The sequence below is a fragment of the Prenolepis imparis genome, unplaced genomic scaffold (genome assembly GCF_030444845.1).
Source record: "Prenolepis imparis isolate NDT839.2.m4 unplaced genomic scaffold, iyPreImpa1.0 SCAF_9, whole genome shotgun sequence".
NCBI lineage: Eukaryota > Metazoa > Arthropoda > Insecta > Hymenoptera > Formicidae > Prenolepis > Prenolepis imparis.
The window spans coordinates 14680786-14700871 of NW_028141167.1; positions in this window are offsets into that span (position 1 = coordinate 14680786).

A 20086-nucleotide genomic window follows, 5' to 3' on the forward strand; every position below is an offset into this window, starting at 1 on the left:
TGTGCTTGTCTCTCATATTTATTTACCTCTTCTCTTTTCCTTAGAATGTTTATATTCTATTTATTTTAAATATAAAATACTAATTCTATATTGGAAAAAATGTGTCTCGTATTTATTTACCTCTCTCTTTTCCTTTATCTTTCTAGAAGTCTTTTATTACAAACTCGAGTCTATATTCTACAGAAAACACCTAAACGATTTTTAAAAATCTTTATAAAAAATAGATATGTTAAATATTCATAATCGAATATAATTAGATTTATTTAATTAATAATAACAAATATTAATATAATTAATTGCTTTTTGGTATCCAAGAATAAAAATAATTATTCGAAAGAAATAAAAATTAATTTTTCTTGTTTATATTTGTAAATTCTTATAATTCTCTAAATTATATGCATCATTTTTTTCTTTTTTGTAAAAGAAACGTTGTAAAATTATTGTTACCATACTTGCTCATACATCTCAATATTTTATGTTTATTTTCTCAATTTGACCTTTGTAAGATCAAATTCAGAATTGATATCATTAATCGTTATATAGGCGACGATCGATTAGTCGCTGGGAGCAGCCGCACAATCCTCGCGATTCAGACGTATTGTGTGTGTGTGTGTGTGTGTGTGTGTGTGTGTGTGTGTGTGTGTGTGTGTGTGTGTGTGTGTGTGTGTGTGTGTGTGTGTGTGTGTGTGTGTGTGTGTATAATGTGTGAAAACAAGAGTGTAAGAGTTCATTCTAGGCATGCGCGAGTCTTTCTTTCTCTCTTCAGATACTATAAGTGGTGGTGTTGTCTACGACGGTGGTAAGTACAGTGCTCTCCATAATTATTCCCCAGTTAGAAAGCGAACTTATTTATCCCGCAATAATCTCGTACAATCATTTTCGATTGTTACGTTAGACGACGGATGCGTCGCATAGGGTCAGCGGCATAAAGTATCAATTTCTATTATTTTAAGGCGAGCCAAAAATTCATCGATTATACATTTTGATAGTACATTGATTACAGAATCTCTCGGTACCAAGCAGAGACCAGCGTACAAACTTTTTAATTTGATATACATAAAATAAGGATGCGTCGCATAAGGTCAGCGGCAAAAAAGTATCAGTTTCTAATATTTTAAGACGAGCCAAAAATTCATCGATTATACATTTTAATAGTCCATTGATAACTGAATCTTTTGGTACCAAACAGACACCAGCGTACAAACTTTTTTATTTGATATACATAAAATAAGGATGCGTCGCATAAGGTCAGCGGAAAAAAAGTATCGATTTTAAATATTTTAAAACGAGCCAAAAATTCATCGATTATACATTTTAATAGTACATTGATTACAGAATCTCTTGGTACCAAGCAGACACCAGCGTACATACTTTTTCATTTAATATACATAAAATAAGGTTGCGTCTCATACGGCCAGCGGCAAAAAAGTATCGATTTCTAATATTTTAAGACGAGCCAAAAATTCATCAATTATACATTTTAATAGTACATTAATTACAGAGTCTTTTGGTACCATGCAGTCACCAGCGTACAAACTTTTTTATTTGATATACATAAAATAAGGATGCGTCGCATAGGGTCAGCGGTAAAAAAGTATCAGTTTCTAATATTTTAAGACGAACCAAAAATTCATCGTTTATACATTTTAATAGTACATTGATTACAGAATTTTTTGGTAACAAGCAGAGACCAGCGTACAAATTCTTTAATTTGATATACATAAAATAAGGATGCGTCGCATAGGGTCAGCGGCAAAAAAGTATCGATTTTAAATATTTTAAGGCGAGCCAAAAATTCATCGAATATACATTTTAATAGTACATTATTACAGAATCCTTTGGTACCATGCAGACACCAGGGTACAAACTTTTTCAATTGATATACATAAAATAAGGATGCGTCGCATAGGGTCAGCGGCAAAAAAGTATCGATTTTAAATATTTTAAGGCGAGCCAAAAATTCATCGATTATACATTTTAATAGTACATTATTACAGAATCTTTTGGTAACAAGCAGACACCAGCGTATAAATTTTTTAATTTGATATACATAAAATAAGGATGCGTCGCATAGGGTCAGCGGCACAAAGTATTAATTTCTATTATTTTAAGGCGAGCCAAAAATTAATCGATTATACATTTTAATAGTACATTGATTACAGAATCTTTTGGTACCATGCAGACACCAGCGTACAAACTTTTTTATTTGATATACCTAAAATAAGGTTGCGTCGCATAGGGTCAGCGGCAAAAAGGTATCAGTTTCTAATATTTTAAGACGAGCCAAAAATTCATCGATTATACATTTTAATAGTCCATTGATAACTGAATCTTTTGGTACCAAACAGACACCAGCGTACAAACTTTTTTATTTGATATACATAAAATAAGGATGCGTCGCATAAGGTCAGCGGAAAAAAAGTATCGATTTTAAATATTTTAAAACGAGCCAAAAATTCATCGATTATACATTTTAATAGTACATTGATTACAGAATCTCTTGGTACCAAGCAGACACCAGCGTACATACTTTTTCATTTAATATACATAAAATAAGGTTGCGTCTCATACGGCCAGCGGCAAAAAAGTATCGATTTCTAATATTTTAAGACGAGCCAAAAATTCATCAATTATACATTTTAATAGTACATTAATTACAGAGTCTTTTGGTACCATGCAGTCACCAGCGTACAAACTTTTTCATTTGATATACATAAAATAAGGATGCGTCGCATAGGGTCAGAGGCAAAAAAGTATCAGTTTCTAATATTTTAAGACGAACCAAAAATTCATCGTTTATACATTTTAATAGTACATTGATTACAGAATTTTTTGGTAACAAGCAGAGACCAGCGTACAAATTCTTTAATTTGATATACATAAAATAAGGATGCGTCGCATAGGGTCAGCGGCAATAAAGTATCGATTTTAAATATTTTAAGGCGAGCCAAAAATTCATCGATTATACATTTTAATAGTACATTATTGCAGAATCTTTTGGTACCATGCAGACACCAGGGTACAAACTTTTTAATTTGATATACATAAAATAAGGATGCGTCGCATAGGGTCAGCGGCAAAAAAGTATCGATTTTAAATATTTTAAGGCGAGCCAAAAATTCATCGATTATACATTTTAATAGTACATTATTACAGAATCTTTTGGTAACAAGCAGACACCAGCGTACAAATTTTTTAATTTGATATACCTAAAATAAGGATGCGTCGCATAGGGTCAGCGGCAAAAAGGTATCAGTTTCTAATATTTGAAGACGAGCCAAAAATTCATCGATTATACATTTTAATAGTACATTGATTACAGAATCTTCTGGTACCAAGCAGAGACCAGCGTACAAATTTTTTAATTTGATATACATAAAATAAGGATGCGTCGCATAGGGTCAGCGGCAAAAAAGTATGAGTTTCTAATATTTTAAGACGAGCCAAAAATTCATCGATTATACATTTTAATAGTACATTGATTACAGAATCTGTTGGTACCAAGCAGACACCAGCGTACAAACTTTTTTATTTGATATACATAAAATAAGGATGCGTCGCATAGGGTCAGCGACAAAAAAGTATCAGTTTCTAATATTTTAAGACGAACCAAAAATTCATCGATTATACATTTTAATAGTACATTGATTACAGAATCTTTTGGTACCATGCAGACACCAGCGTACAAACTTTTTTATTTGATATACCTAAAATAAGGTTGCGTCGCATAGGGTCAGCGGCAAAAAGGTATCACAGTTTCTAATATTTTAAGACGAGCCAAAAATTCATCGATTATACATTTTAATAGTACATTAATTACAGAGTCTTTTGGAACCATGCAGACACCAGCGTACAAACTTTTTTATTTTATATACCTAAAATAAGGTTGCGTCGCATAGGGTCAGCGGCAAAAAGGTATCAGTTTCTAATATTTCGAGACGAGCCAAAAATTCATCGATTATACATTTTAATAGTACATTGATTACAGAATCTTCTGGTACCAAGCAGAGACCAGCGTACAAATTTTTTAATTTGATATGCATAAAATAAGGATGCATCGCATTGGGGCAGCGGCAACAAAGTATGAGTTTCTAATATTTTAAGACGAGCCAAAAATTCATCGATTATACATTTTAATAGTACATTAATTACAGAATCTTTTGGTACCATGCAGACACCAGCGTACAAACTTTTTTATTTGATATACCTAAAATAAGGTTGCGTCGCATAGGGTCAGCGGCAAAAAGGTATCAGTTTCTAATATTTTAAGACGAGCCAAAAATTCATCGATTATACATTTTAATATGACATTGATTACAGAATCTTCTGGTACCAAGCAGAGACCAGCGTACAAATTTTTTAATTTGATATACATAAAATAAGGATGCGTCGCATAGGGTCAGCGGCAAAAAAGCATGAGTTTGGAATATTTTAAGACGAGCCAAAATTTCATCGATTATACATTTTAATAGTACATTGATTACAGAATCTTCTGGTACCAAGCAGAGACCAGCATACAAATTTTTTAATTTGATATACATAAAATAAGGATGTGTCGCATAGGGTCAGCGGCAGAAAAGTATGAGTGTGGAATATTTTAAGACGACCCAAAAATTCATCGATTATACATTTTAATAGTACATTAAATACAGAGTCTTTTGGTACCATGCAGACACCAGCGTACAAACTTTTTTATTTGATATACATAAAATAAGGTTGCGTCGCATATGGCCAGCGGCAAAAAAGTATCTATTTCTAATATTTTGAGACGAGCCAAAAATTCATCGATTATACATTTTAATAGTACATTGATTACAGAATCTCCTGGTACCAAGCAGAGACCAGCGTACAAATTCTTTAATTTGATATACATAAAATATGGATGCGTCGCATAGGGCCAGCGGCAAAAAAGTATCGATTTCTAATATTTTAAGACGAGCCAAAAATTCATCAATTATACATTTTAATAGTACATTAATTACAGAGTCTTTTGGTATCATGCAGACACCAGTGTACAAACTTTTTATTTGATATACATAAAATAAGGATGTGTCGCATAGGATCAGCGACAAAAAAGTATCGATTTTAAAATTTTAAGGCGATCCAAAAATTCATCGATTATACATTTTAATAGTACATTAATTACAGAGTCTTTTGGTACCAAGCAGACACCAGCGTACAAATTTTTTAATTTGATACACATAAAATAAGGATGCGTCGCATAGGGTCAGCGGCAAAAAAGTATGAGTTTGGAATACTTTAAGACGAGCCAAAATTCCATCGATTATACATTTTAATAGTACATTGATTACAGAATCTTCTGGTACCAAGCAGAGACCAGCGTACAAATTTTTTAATTTGATATACATAAAATAAGGATGTGTCGCATAGGGTCAGCGGCAGAAAAGTATGAGTTTGGAATATTTTAAGACGACCCAAAAATTCATCGATTATACATTTTAATAGTACATTGATTACAGAATCTTTTGGTACCATGCAGACACCAGCGTACAAACTTTTTTATTTGATATACCTAAAATAAGGTTGCGTCGCATAGGGTCAGCGGCAAAAAGGTATCAGTTTCTAATATTTTAAGACGAGCCAAAAATTCATCGATTATACATTTTAATAGTCCATTGATAACTGAATCTTTTGGTACCAAACAGACACCAGCGTACAAACTTTCTTATTTGATATACATAAAATAAGGATGCGTCGCATAAGGTCAGCGGAAAAAAAGTATCGATTTTAAATATTTTAAAACGAGCCAAAAATTCATCGATTATACATTTTAATAGTACATTGATTACAGAATCTCTTGGTACCAAGCAGACACCAGCGTACATACTTTTTCATTTAATATACATAAAATAAGGTTGCGTCTCATACAGCCAGCGGCAAAAAAGTATCGATTTCTAATATTTTAAGCCGAGCCAAAAATTCATCAATTATACATTTTAATAGTACATTAATTACAGAGTCTTTTGGTAACAAGCAGAGACCAGCGTACAAATTCTTTAATTTGATATACATAAAATAGGGATGCGTAGCATAGGGTCAGCGGCAAAAAAGTATCGATTTTAAATATTTTAAGGCGAGCCAAAAATTCATCGATTATACATTTTAATAGTACATTATTACAGAATCTTTTGGTACCATGCAGACACCAGGATACAAACTTTTTCATTTGATATACATAAAATAAGGATGCGTCGCATAGGGTCAGCGGCAAAAAAGTATCGATTTTAAATATTTTAAGGCGAGCCAAAAATTCATCGATTATACATTTTAATAGTACATTATTACAGAATCTTTTGGTAACAAGCAGACACCAGCGTACAAATTCTTTAATTTGATATACATAAAATAGGGATGCGTAGCATAGGGTCAGCGGCAAAAAAGTATCGATTTTAAATATTTTAAGGCGAGCCAAAAATTCATCGATTATACATTTTAATAGTACATTATTACAGAATCTTTTGGTACCATGCAGACACCAGGGTACAAACTTTTTCATTTGATATACATAAAATAAGGATGCGTCGCATAGGGTCAGCGGCAAAAAAGTATCGATTTTAAATATTTTAAGGCGAGCCAAAAATTCATCGATTATACATTTTAATAGTACATTATTACAGAATCTTTTGGTAACAAGCAGACACCAGCGTACAAATTTTTTAATTTGATATACATAAAATAAGGATGCGTCGCATAGGGTCAGCGGCAAAAAGGTATCGGTTTCTAATATTTTAAGACGAGCCAAAAATTCATCGATTATACATTTTAATAGTACATTGATTACAGAATCTTCTGGTACCAAGCAGAGACCAGCGTACAAATTTTTTAATTTGATATACATAAAATAAGGATGCGTCGCATAGGGTCAGCGGCAAAAAAGCATGAGTTTGGAATATTTTAAGACGAGCCAAAATTTCATCGATTATACATTTTAATAGTACATTGATTACAGAATCTTCTGGTACCAAGCAGAGACCAGCGTACAAATTTTTTAATTTGATATACATAAAATAAGGATGTGTCGCATAGGGTCAGCGGCAGAAAAGTATGAGTGTGGAATATTTTAAGACGACCCAAAAATTCATCGATTATACATTTTAATAGTACATTAAATACAGAGTCTTTTGGTACCATGCAGACACCAGCGTACAAACTTTTTTATTTGATATACATAAAATAAGGTTGCGTCGCATATGGCCAGCGGCAAAAAAGTATCTATTTCTAATATTTTGAGACGAGCCAAAAATTCATCGATTATACATTTTAATAGTACATTGATTACAGAATCTCCTGGTACCAAGCAGAGACCAGCGTACAAATTCTTTAATTTGATATACATAAAATATGGATGCGTCGCATAGGGCCAGCGGCAAAAAAGTATCGATTTCTAATATTTTAAGACGAGCCAAAAATTCATCAATTATACATTTTAATAGTACATTAATTACAGAGTCTTTTGGTATCATGCAGACACCAGTGTACAAACTTTTTATTTGATATACATAAAATAAGGATGTGTCGCATAGGATCAGCGACAAAAAAGTATCGATTTTAAAATTTTAAGGCGAGCCAAAAATTCATCGATTATACATTTTAATAGTACATTAATTACAGAGTCTTTTGGTACCAAGCAGACACCAGCGTACAAATTTTTTAATTTGATACACATAAAATAAGGATGCGTCGCATAGGGTCAGCGGCAAAAAAGTATGAGTTTGGAATACTTTAAGACGAGCCAAAATTCCATCGATTATACATTTTAATAGTACATTGATTACAGAATCTTCTGGTACCAAGCAGAGACCAGCGTACAAATTTTTTAATTTGATATACATAAAATAAGGATGTGTCGCATAGGGTCAGCGGCAGAAAAGTATGAGTTTGGAATATTTTAAGACGACCCAAAAATTCATCGATTATACATTTTAATAGTACATTGATTACAGAATCTTTTGGTACCATGCAGACACCAGCGTACAAACTTTTTTATTTGATATACCTAAAATAAGGTTGCGTCGCATAGGGTCAGCGGCAAAAAGGTATCAGTTTCTAATATTTTAAGACGAGCCAAAAATTCATCGATTATACATTTTAATAGTCCATTGATAACTGAATCTTTTGGTACCAAACAGACACCAGCGTACAAACTTTCTTATTTGATATACATAAAATAAGGATGCGTCGCATAAGGTCAGCGGAAAAAAAGTATCGATTTTAAATATTTTAAAACGAGCCAAAAATTCATCGATTATACATTTTAATAGTACATTGATTACAGAATCTCTTGGTACCAAGCAGACACCAGCGTACATACTTTTTCATTTAATATACATAAAATAAGGTTGCGTCTCATACAGCCAGCGGCAAAAAAGTATCGATTTCTAATATTTTAAGCCGAGCCAAAAATTCATCAATTATACATTTTAATAGTACATTAATTACAGAGTCTTTTGGTAACAAGCAGAGACCAGCGTACAAATTCTTTAATTTGATATACATAAAATAGGGATGCGTAGCATAGGGTCAGCGGCAAAAAAGTATCGATTTTAAATATTTTAAGGCGAGCCAAAAATTCATCGATTATACATTTTAATAGTACATTATTACAGAATCTTTTGGTACCATGCAGACACCAGGATACAAACTTTTTCATTTGATATACATAAAATAAGGATGCGTCGCATAGGGTCAGCGGCAAAAAAGTATCGATTTTAAATATTTTAAGGCGAGCCAAAAATTCATCGATTATACATTTTAATAGTACATTATTACAGAATCTTTTGGTAACAAGCAGACACCAGCGTACAAATTCTTTAATTTGATATACATAAAATAGGGATGCGTAGCATAGGGTCAGCGGCAAAAAAGTATCGATTTTAAATATTTTAAGGCGAGCCAAAAATTCATCGATTATACATTTTAATAGTACATTATTACAGAATCTTTTGGTACCATGCAGACACCAGGGTACAAACTTTTTCATTTGATATACATAAAATAAGGATGCGTCGCATAGGGTCAGCGGCAAAAAAGTATCGATTTTAAATATTTTAAGGCGAGCCAAAAATTCATCGATTATACATTTTAATAGTACATTATTACAGAATCTTTTGGTAACAAGCAGACACCAGCGTACAAATTTTTTAATTTGATATACATAAAATAAGGATGCGTCGCATAGGGTCAGCGGCAAAAAGGTATCGGTTTCTAATATTTTAAGACGAGCCAAAAATTCATCGATTATACATTTTAATAGTACATTGATTACAGAATCTTCTGGTACTAAGCAGAGACCAGCGTACAAATTTTTTAATTTGATACACATAAAATAAGGATGCGTCGCATAGGGTCAGCGACAAAAAAGTATGAGTTTGGAATATTTTAAGACGAGCCAAAAATTCATCGATTATACATTTTAATAGTACATTAATTACAGAGTCTTTTGGTACCATGCAGACACCAGCGTACAATCTTTTTATTTCATAAACATAAAATAAGGATGCGTCGCATAGGGTCAGCGGCAAAAAAGTATGAGTTTCTAATATTTTAAGACGAGCCAAAAATTCATCGATTATACATTTTAATAGTACATTGATTACAGAATCTGTTGGTACCATGCAGACACCAGCGTACAAACTTTTTTATTTGATATACCTAAAATAAGGTTGCGTCGCATAGGGTCAGCGGCAAAAAGGTATCAGTTTCTAATATTTTAAGACGAGCCAAAAATTCATCGATTATACATTTTAATAATACATTAATTACAGAGTCTTTTGGTACCATGCAGACACCAGCGTACAATCTTTTTTATTTGATATACATAAAATAAGGATGCGTCGCATAGGGTCAGCGGCAAAAAAGTATGAGTTTGGAATATTTTAAGACGAGCCAAAATTTCATCGATTATACATTTTAATAATACATTGATTACAGAATCTTCTGGTACCAAGCAGAGACCAGCGTACAAATTTTGTAATTTGATATACATAAAATAAGGATGCGTCGCATAGGGTCAGCGGCAAAAAAGTATGAGTTTCTAATATTTTAAGACGAGCCCAAAATTCATCGATTATACATTTTAATAGTACATTAATTACAGAATCTTTTGGTACCATGCAGACACCAGCGTACAAACTTTTTTATTTTATATACCTAAAATAAGGTTGCGTCGCATAGGGTCAGCGGCAAAAAGGTATCAGTTTCTAATATTTTAAGACGAGCCAAAAATTCATCGATTATACATTTTAATAGTACATTAATTACAGAGTCTTTTGGTACCATGCAGACACCAGCGTACAATCTTTTTTATTTGATATACATATAATAAGGATGCGTCGCATAGGGTCAGCGGCAAAAAAGTATGAGTTTCTAATATTTTAAGACGAGCCAAAAATTCATCGATTGTACATTTTAATAGTACATTTCTTACAGAAACTCTTGGTACCAAATAGACACCAGCGTACAAACTTTTTTATTTGATATACATTAAATAAGGATGCGTCGCATGGGGTCAGCGGCAAAAAGTATGAGTTTCTAATATTTTGAGACGAGCCAAAAATTCATCGATTATACATTTTAATAGTACATTATTAAGGAATCTTTTGGTAACAAGCAGACACCAGCGTACAAACTTTTTTATTTGATATACCTAAAATAAGGTTGCGTCGCTTAGGGTCAACGGCAAAAAGGTATCAGTTTCTAATATTTTAAGACGAGCCAAAAATTCATCGATTATACATTTTAATAGTACATTGATTACAGAATCTTCTGGTACCAAGCAGAGACCAGCGTACAAATTTTTTAATTTGATATACATAAAATAAGGATGCGTCGCATAGGGTCAGCGGCAAAAAAGTATCGATTTTAAATATTTTAAGGCGAGCCAAAAATTCATCGATTATACATTTTAATAGTACATTATTACAGAATCTTTTGGTAACAAGCAGACACCAGCGTACAAATTTTTTAATTTGATATACATAAAATAAGGATGCGTCGCATAGGGTCAGCGGCAAAAAGGTATCGGTTTCTAATATTTTAAGACGAGCCAAAAATTCATCGATTATACATTTTAATAGTACATTGATTACAGAATCTTCTGGTACTAAGCAGAGACCAGCGTACAAATTTTTTAATTTGATACACATAAAATAAGGATGCGTCGCATAGGGTCAGCGACAAATAAGTATGAGTTTGGAATATTTTAAGACGAGCCAAAAATTCATCGATTATACATTTTAATAGTACATTAATTACAGAGTCTTTTGGTACCATGCAGACACCAGCGTACAATCTTTTTATTTCATAAACATAAAATAAGGATGCGTCGCATAGGGTCAGCGGCAAAAAAGTATGAGTTTCTAATATTTTAAGACGAGCCAAAAATTCATCGATTATACATTTTAATAGTACATTGATTACAGAATCTATTGGTACCATGCAGACACCAGCGTACAAACTTTTTTATTTGATATACCTAAAATAAGGTTGCGTCGCATAGGGTCAGCGGCAAAAAGGTATCAGTTTCTTATATTTTAAGACGAGCCAAAAATTCATCGATTATACATTTTAATAATACATTAATTACAGAGTCTTTTGGTACCATGCAGACACCAGCGTACAATCTTTTTTATTTGATTTACATAAAATAAGGATGCGTCGCATAGGGTCAGCGGCAAAAAAGTATGAGTTTGGAATATTTTAAGACGAGCCAAAATTTCATCGATTATACATTTTAATAGTACATTGATTACAGAATCTTCTGGTACCAAGCAGAGACCAGCGTACAAATTTTTTAATTTGATATACATAAAATAAGGATGCGTCGCATAGGGTCAGCGGCAAAAAAGTATGAGTTTCTAATATTTTAAGACGAGCCAAAAATTCATCGATTATACATTTTAATAGTACATTAATTACAGAATCTTTTGGTATCATGCAGACACCAGCGTACAAACTTTTTTATTTTATATACCTAAAATAAGGTTGCGTCGCATAGGGTCAGCGGCAAAAAGGTATCAGTTTCTAATATTTTAAGACGAGCCAAAAATTCATCGATTATACATTTTAATAGTACATTAATTACAGAGTCTTTTGGTACCATGCAGACACCAGCGTACAATCTTTTTTATTTGATATACATAAAATAAGGATGCGTCGCATAGGGTCAGCGGCAAAAAAGTATGAGTTTCTAATATTTTAAGACGAGCCAAAAATTCATCGATTGTACATTTTAATAGTACATTTCTTACAGAAACTCTTGGTACCAAATAGACACCAGCGTACAAACTTTTTTATTTGATATACATTAAATAAGGATGCGTCGCATGGGGTCAGCGGCAAAAAGTATGAGTTTCTAATATTTTGAGACGAGCCAAAAATTCATCGATTATACATTTTAATAGTACATTATTAAGGAATCTTTTGGTAACAAGCAGACACCAGCGTACAAACTTTTTTATTTGATATACCTAAAATAAGGTTGCGTCGCTTAGGGTCAACGGCAAAAAGGTATCAGTTTCTAATATTTTAAGACGAGCCAAAAATTCATCGATTATACATTTTAATAGTACATTGATTACAGAATCTTCTGGTACCAAGCAGAGACCAGCGTACAAATTTTTTAATTTGATATACATAAAATAAGGATGCGTCGCATAGGGTCAGCGGCAAAAAAGTATGAGTTTGGAATATTTTAAGACGAGCCAAAATTTCATCGATTATACATTTTAATAGTACATTTATTACAGAATCTTCTGGTACCAAGCAGAGACCAGCGTACAAATTTTTTAATTTGATATACATAAAATAAGGATGCGTCGCATAGGGTCAGCGGCAAAAAAGTATGAGTTTCTAATATTTTAAGACGAGCCAAAAATTCATCGATTTTACATTTTAATAGTACATTAATTACAGAATCTTTTGGTACCATGCAGACACCAGCATACAAACTTTTTTATTTTATATACCTAAAATAAGGTTGCGTCGCATAGGGTCAGCGGCAAAAAGGTATCAGTTTCTAATATTTTAAGACGAGCCAAAAATTCATCGATTATACATTTTAATAGTCCATTGATAACTGAATCTTTTGGTACCAAACAGACACCAGCGTACAAACTTTTTTATTTGATATACATAAAATGAGGATGCGTCGCATATGGTCAGCGGAAAAAAAGTATCGATTTTAAATATTTTAAAACGAGCCAAAAATTCATCGATTATAAATTTTATAGTACATTGATTACAGAATCTCTTGGTACCAAGCAGACACCAGCGTACATACTTTTTCATTTAATATACATAAAATAAGGTTGCGTCTCATACGGCCAGCGGCAAAAAAGTATCGAATTCTAATATTTTAAGACGAGCCAAAAATTCATCAATTATACATTTTAATAGTACATTAATTACAGAGTCTTTTGGTACCATGCAGTCACCAGCGTACAAACTTTTTTATTTGATATACATAAAATAAGGATGCGTCGCATAGGGTCAGAGGCAAAAAAGTATCAGTTTCTAATATTTTAAGACGAACCAAAAATTCATCGTTTATACATTTTAATAGTACATTGATTACAGAATTTTTTGGTAACAAGCAGAGACCAGCGTACAAATTCTTTAATTTGATATACATAAAATAAGAATGCGTCGCATAGGGTCAGCGGCAAAAAAGTATCGATTTTAAATATTTTAAGGCGAGCCAAAAATTCATCGATTATACATTTTAATAGTACATTATTACAGAATCTTTTGGTAACAAGCAGACACCAGCGTACAAATTTTTTAATTTGATATACATAAAATAAGTATGCGTCGCATAGGGTCAGCGGCAAAAAGGTATCGGTTTCTAATATTTTAAGACGAGCCAAAAATTCATCGATTATACATTTTAATAGTACATTGATTACAGAATCTTCTGGTACCAAGCAGAGACCAGCGTACAAATTTTTTAATTTGATACACATAAAATAAGGATGCGTCGCATAGGGTCAGCGGCAAAAAAGTATGAGTTTGGAATATTTTAAGACGAGCCAAAAATTCATCGATTATACATTTTAATAGTACATTAATTACAGAGTCTTTTGGTACCATGCAGACACCAGCGTACAATCTTTTTATTTCATATACATAAAATAAGAATGCGTCGCATAGGGTCAGCGGCAAAAAAGTATGAGTTTCTAATATTTTAAGACGAGCCAAAAATTCATCGATTATACATTTTAATAGTACATTGATTACAGAATCTGTTGGTACCATGCAGACACCAGCGTACAAACTTTTTTATTTGATATACCTAAAATAAGGTTGCGTCGCATAGGGTCAGCGGCAAAAAGGTATCAGTTTCTAATATTTTAAGACGAGCCAAAAATTCATCGATTATACATTTTAATAGTACATTAATTACAGAGTCTTTTGGTACCATGCAGACACCAGCGTACAATCTTTTTTATTTGATATACATAAAATAAGGATGCGTCGCATAGGGTCAGCGGCAAAAAAGTATGAGTTTCTAATATTTTAAGACGAGCCAAAAATTCATCGATTATACATTTTAATAGTACATTTCTTACAGAATCTCTTGGTACCAAATAGACACCAGCGTACAAACTTTTTTATTTGATATACATTAAATAAGGATGCGTCGCATGGGGTCAGCGGCAAAAAGTATGAGTTTCTAATATTTTAAGACGAGCCAAAAATTCATAGATTATACATTTTAATAGTACATTATTAAGGAATCTTTTGGTAACAAGCAGACACCAGCGTACAAACTTTTTTATTTGATATACCTAAAATAAGGTTGCGTCGCATAGGGTATGCGGCAAAAAGGTATCAGTTTCTAATATTTTAAGACGAGCCAAAAATTCATCGATTATTCATTTTAATAGTACATTGATTACAGAATCTTCTGGTATCAAGCAGAGACCAGCGTACAAATTTTTTAATTTGATATACATAAAATAAGGATGCGTCGCATAGGGTCAGCGGCAAAAAAGTATGAGTTTGGAATATTTTAAGACGAACCAAAATTTCATCGATTATACATTTTAATAGTACATTGATTACAGAATCTTCTGGTACCAAGCAGAGACCAGCGTACAAATTTTTTAATATGATATACATAAAATAATTATGCGTCGCATAGGGTCAGCGGCAAAAAAGTATGAGTTTCTAATATTTTAAGACGTGCCAAAAATTCATCGATTATACATTTTAATAGTACATTAATTACAGAATCTTTTGGTACCATGCAGACACCAGCGTACAAACTTTTTTATTTTATATACCTAAAATAAGGTTGCGTCGCATAGGGTCTGCGGCAAAAAGGTATCAGTTTCTAATATTTTAAGACGAGCCAAAATTTCATCGATTATACATTTTAATAGTACATTGATTACAGAATCTTCTGGTACCAAACAGAGACCAGCGTACAAATTTTTTAATTTGATATACATAAAATAAGGATGCATTGCATAGGATCAGCGGCAGAAAAGTATGAGTGTGGAATATTTTAAGACGACCCAAAAATTCATCGATTATACATTTTAATAGTACATTAATTACAGATTATTTTGGTACCATGCAGACACCAGCGTACAAACTTTTTTATTTGATATACATAAAATAAGGTTGCGTCGCATATGGCCAGCGGCAAAAAAGTATCGATTTCTAATATTTTGAGACGAGCCAAAAATTCATCGATTATACATTTTAATAGTACATTGATTACAGAATCTTCTGGTACCAAGCAGAGACCAGCGTACAAATTTTTTAATTTGATATACATAAAATAAGGATGCGTCGCATAGGGCCAGCGGCAAAAAAGTATCGATTTCTAATATTTTAAGACGAGCCAAAAATTCATCAATTATACATTTTAATAGTACATTAATTACAGATTCTTTTGGTATCATGCAGACACCAGTGTACAAACTTTTTATTTGATATACATAAAATAAGGATGCGTCGCATAGGATCAGCGACAAAAAAGTATCGATTTTAAAATTTTAAGGCGAGCCAAAAATTCATCGATTATACATTTTAATAGTACATTAATTACAGAGTCTTTTGGTACCAAGCAGACACCAGCGTACAAATTTTTTAATTTGATATACATAAAATAAGGATGCGTCGCTTAGGGTCAGCGGCAAAAAAGTATGAGTTTGGAATATTTTAAGACGAGCCAAAATTCCATCGATTATACATTTTAATAGTACATTGATTACAGAATCTTCTGGTACCAAGCAGAGACCAGCGTACAATTTTTTTAATTTGATATACATAAAATAAGGATGTGTCGCATAGGGTCAGCGGCAGAAAAGTATTAGTTTGGAATATTTTAAGACGACCCAAAAATTCATCCATTATACATTTTAATAGTACATTAATTACAGAGTCTTTTGGTACCATGCAGACACCAGCGTACAAACTTTTTTATTTGATATACATATAATAAGTTTGCGTCGCATATGGCCAGCGGCAAAAAAGTATCTATTTCTAATATTTTAAGACGAGCCAAAAATTCATCGATTATACATTTTAATAGTACATTGATTACAGAATCTTTTGGTACCAAGCAGACACCAGCGTACAAACTTTTTTATTTGATATACCTAAAATAAGGTTGCTTCGCATAGGGTCAGCGGCAAAAAGGTATCAGTTTCTAATATTTTAAGACGAGCCAAAATTTCATCGATTATACATTTTAATAGTACATTGATTACAGAATCTTCTGGTACCAAGCAGAGACCAGCGTACAAATTTTTTAATTTGATATACATAAAATAAGGATGCATCGCATTGGGGCAGCGGCAAAAAAGTATGAGTTTCTAATATTTTAAGACGAGCCAAAAATTCATCGATTATACATTTTAATAGTACATTAATTACAGAATCTTTTGGTACCATGCAGACACCAGCGTACAAACTTTTTTATTTGATATACCTAAAATAAGGTTGCGTCGCATAGGGTCAGCGGCAAAAAGGTATCAGTTTCTAATATTTTAAGACGAGCCAAAAATTCATCGATTATACATTTTAATAGTACATTATTACGGAATCTTTTGGTACCATGCAGACACCAGCGTACAAACTTTTTTATTTGATATACTTAAAATAAGGTTGCGTCGCATAGGGTCAGCGGCAAAAAGGTATCAGTTTCTAATATTTTAAGACGAGCCAAAAATTCATCAATTATACATTTTAATAGTACATTGATTACAGAATCTTCTGGTACCAAACAGAGACCAGCGTACAAATTTTTTAATTTGATATACATAAAATAAGGATGCATTGCATAGGATCAGCGGCAGAAAAGTATGAGTGTGGAATATTTTAAGACGACCCAAAAATTCATCGATTATACATTTTAATAGTACATTAATTACAGAGTATTTTGGTACCATGCAGACACCAGCGTACAAACTTTTTTATTTGATATACATAAAATAAGGTTGCGTCGCATATGGCCTGCGGCAAAAAAGTATCGATTTCTAATATTTTGAGACGAGCCAAAAATTCATCGATTATACATTTTAATAGTACATTGATTACAGAATCTTCTGGTACCAAGCAGAGACCAGCGTACAAATTTTTTAATTTGATATACATAAAATAAGGATGCATCGCATAGGGTCAGTGGCAGAAAAGTATGAGTTTGGAATATTTTAAGACGAGCCAGATATTCATCGATTATACATTTTAATAGTACATTAATTACAGAGTCTTTTGGTACCATGCAGACACCACCGTACAAACTTTTTTATTTGATATACATAAAATAAGGTTGCGTCGCATAGGGCCAGCGGCAAGAAAGTATCGATTTCTAATATTTTAAGACGAGCCAAAAATTCATCAATTATACATTTTAATAGTACATTAATTACAGAGTCTTTTGGTATCATGCAGACACCAGTGTACAAACTTTTTTATTTGATATACATAAAATAAGGATGCGTCGCATAGGATCAGCGACAAAAAAGTATCGATTTTAAAATTTTTAGGCGAGCCAAAAATGCATCGATTATACATTTTAATAGTACATTAATTACAGAGTCTTTTGGTACCATGCAGACACCAGCGTACAAACTTTTTTATTTGATATACCTAAAATAAGGATGCGTCGCATAGGGTCAGCGGCAAAAAGGTATGAGTTTCTAATATTTTAAGACGAGCCAAAAATTCATCGATTATACATTTTAATAGTACATTGATTACAGAATCTTTTGGTACCAAGCAGACACCAGCGTACAAACTTTTTTATTTGATATACCTAAAATAAGGTTGCTTCGCATAGGGTCAGCGGCAAAAAGGTATCAGTTTCTAATATTTTAAGACGAGCCAAAATTTCATCGATTATACATTTTAATAGTACATTGATTACAGAATCTTCTGGTACCAAGCAGAGACCAGCGTACAAATTTTTTAATTTGATATACATAAAATAAGGATGCATCGCATTGGGGCAGCGGCAAAAAAGTATGAGTTTCTAATATTTTAAGACGAGCCAAAAATTCATCGATTATACATTTTAATAGTACATTAATTACAGAATCTTTTGGTACCATGCAGACACCAGCGTACAAACTTTTTTATTTGATATACCTAAAATAAGGTTGCGTCGCATAGGGTCAGCGGCAAAAAGGTATCAGTTTCTAATATTTTAAGACGAGCCAAAAATTCATCGATTATACATTTTAATAGTACATTATTACGGAATCTTTTGGTACCATGCAGACACCAGCGTACAAACTTTTTTATTTGATATACTTAAAATAAGGTTGCGTCGCATAGGGTCAGCGGCAAAAAGGTATCAGTTTCTAATATTTTAAGACGAGCCAAAAATTCATCAATTATACATTTTAATAGTACATTGATTACAGAATCTTCTGGTACCAAACAGAGACCAGCGTACAAATTTTTTAATTTGATATACATAAAATAAGGATGCATTGCATAGGATCAGCGGCAGAAAAGTATGAGTGTGGAATATTTTAAGACGACCCAAAAATTCATCGATTATACATTTTAATAGTACATTAATTACAGAGTATTTTGGTACCATGCAGACACCAGCGTACAAACTTTTTTATTTGATATACATAAAATAAGGTTGCGTCGCATATGGCCAGCGGCAAAAAAGTATCGATTTCTAATATTTTGAGACGAGCCAAAAATTCATCGATTATACATTTTAATAGTACATTGATTACAGAATCTTCTGGTACCAAGCAGAGACCAGCGTACAAATTTTTTAATTTGATATACATAAAATAAGGATGCGTCGCATAGGGCCAGCGGCAAAAAAGTATCGATTTCTAATATTTTAAGACGAGCCAAAAATTCATCAATTATACATTTTAATAGTACATTAATTACAGATTCTTTTGGTATCATGCAGACACCAGTGTACAAACTTTTTATTTGATATACATAAAATAAGGATGCGTCGCATAGGATCAGCGACAAAAAAGTATCGATTTTAAAATTTTAAGGCGAGCCAAAAATTCATCGATTATACATTTTAATAGTACATTAATTACAGTGTCTTTTGGTACCAAGCAGACACCAGCGTACAAATTTTTTAATTTGATATACATAAAATAAGGATGCGTCGCTTAGGGTCAGCGGCAAAAAAGTATGAGTTTGGAATATTTTAAGACGAGCCAAAATTCCATCGATTATACATTTTAATAGTACATTGATTACAGAATCTTCTGGTACCAAGCAGAGACCAGCGTACAATTTTTTTAATTTGATATACATAAAATAAGGATGTGTCGCATAGGGTCAGCGGCAGAAAAGTATTAGTTTGGAATATTTTAAGACGACCCAAAAATTCATCCATTATACATTTTAATAGTACATTAATTACAGAGTCTTTTGGTACCATGCAGACACCAGCGTACAAATTTTTTAATTTGATATACATAAAATAAGGATGCGTCGCTTAGGGTCAGCGGCAAAAAAGTATGAGTTTGGAATATTTTAAGACGAGCCAAAATTCCATCGATTATACATTTTAATAGTACATTGATTACAGAATCTTCTGGTACCAAGCAGAGACCAG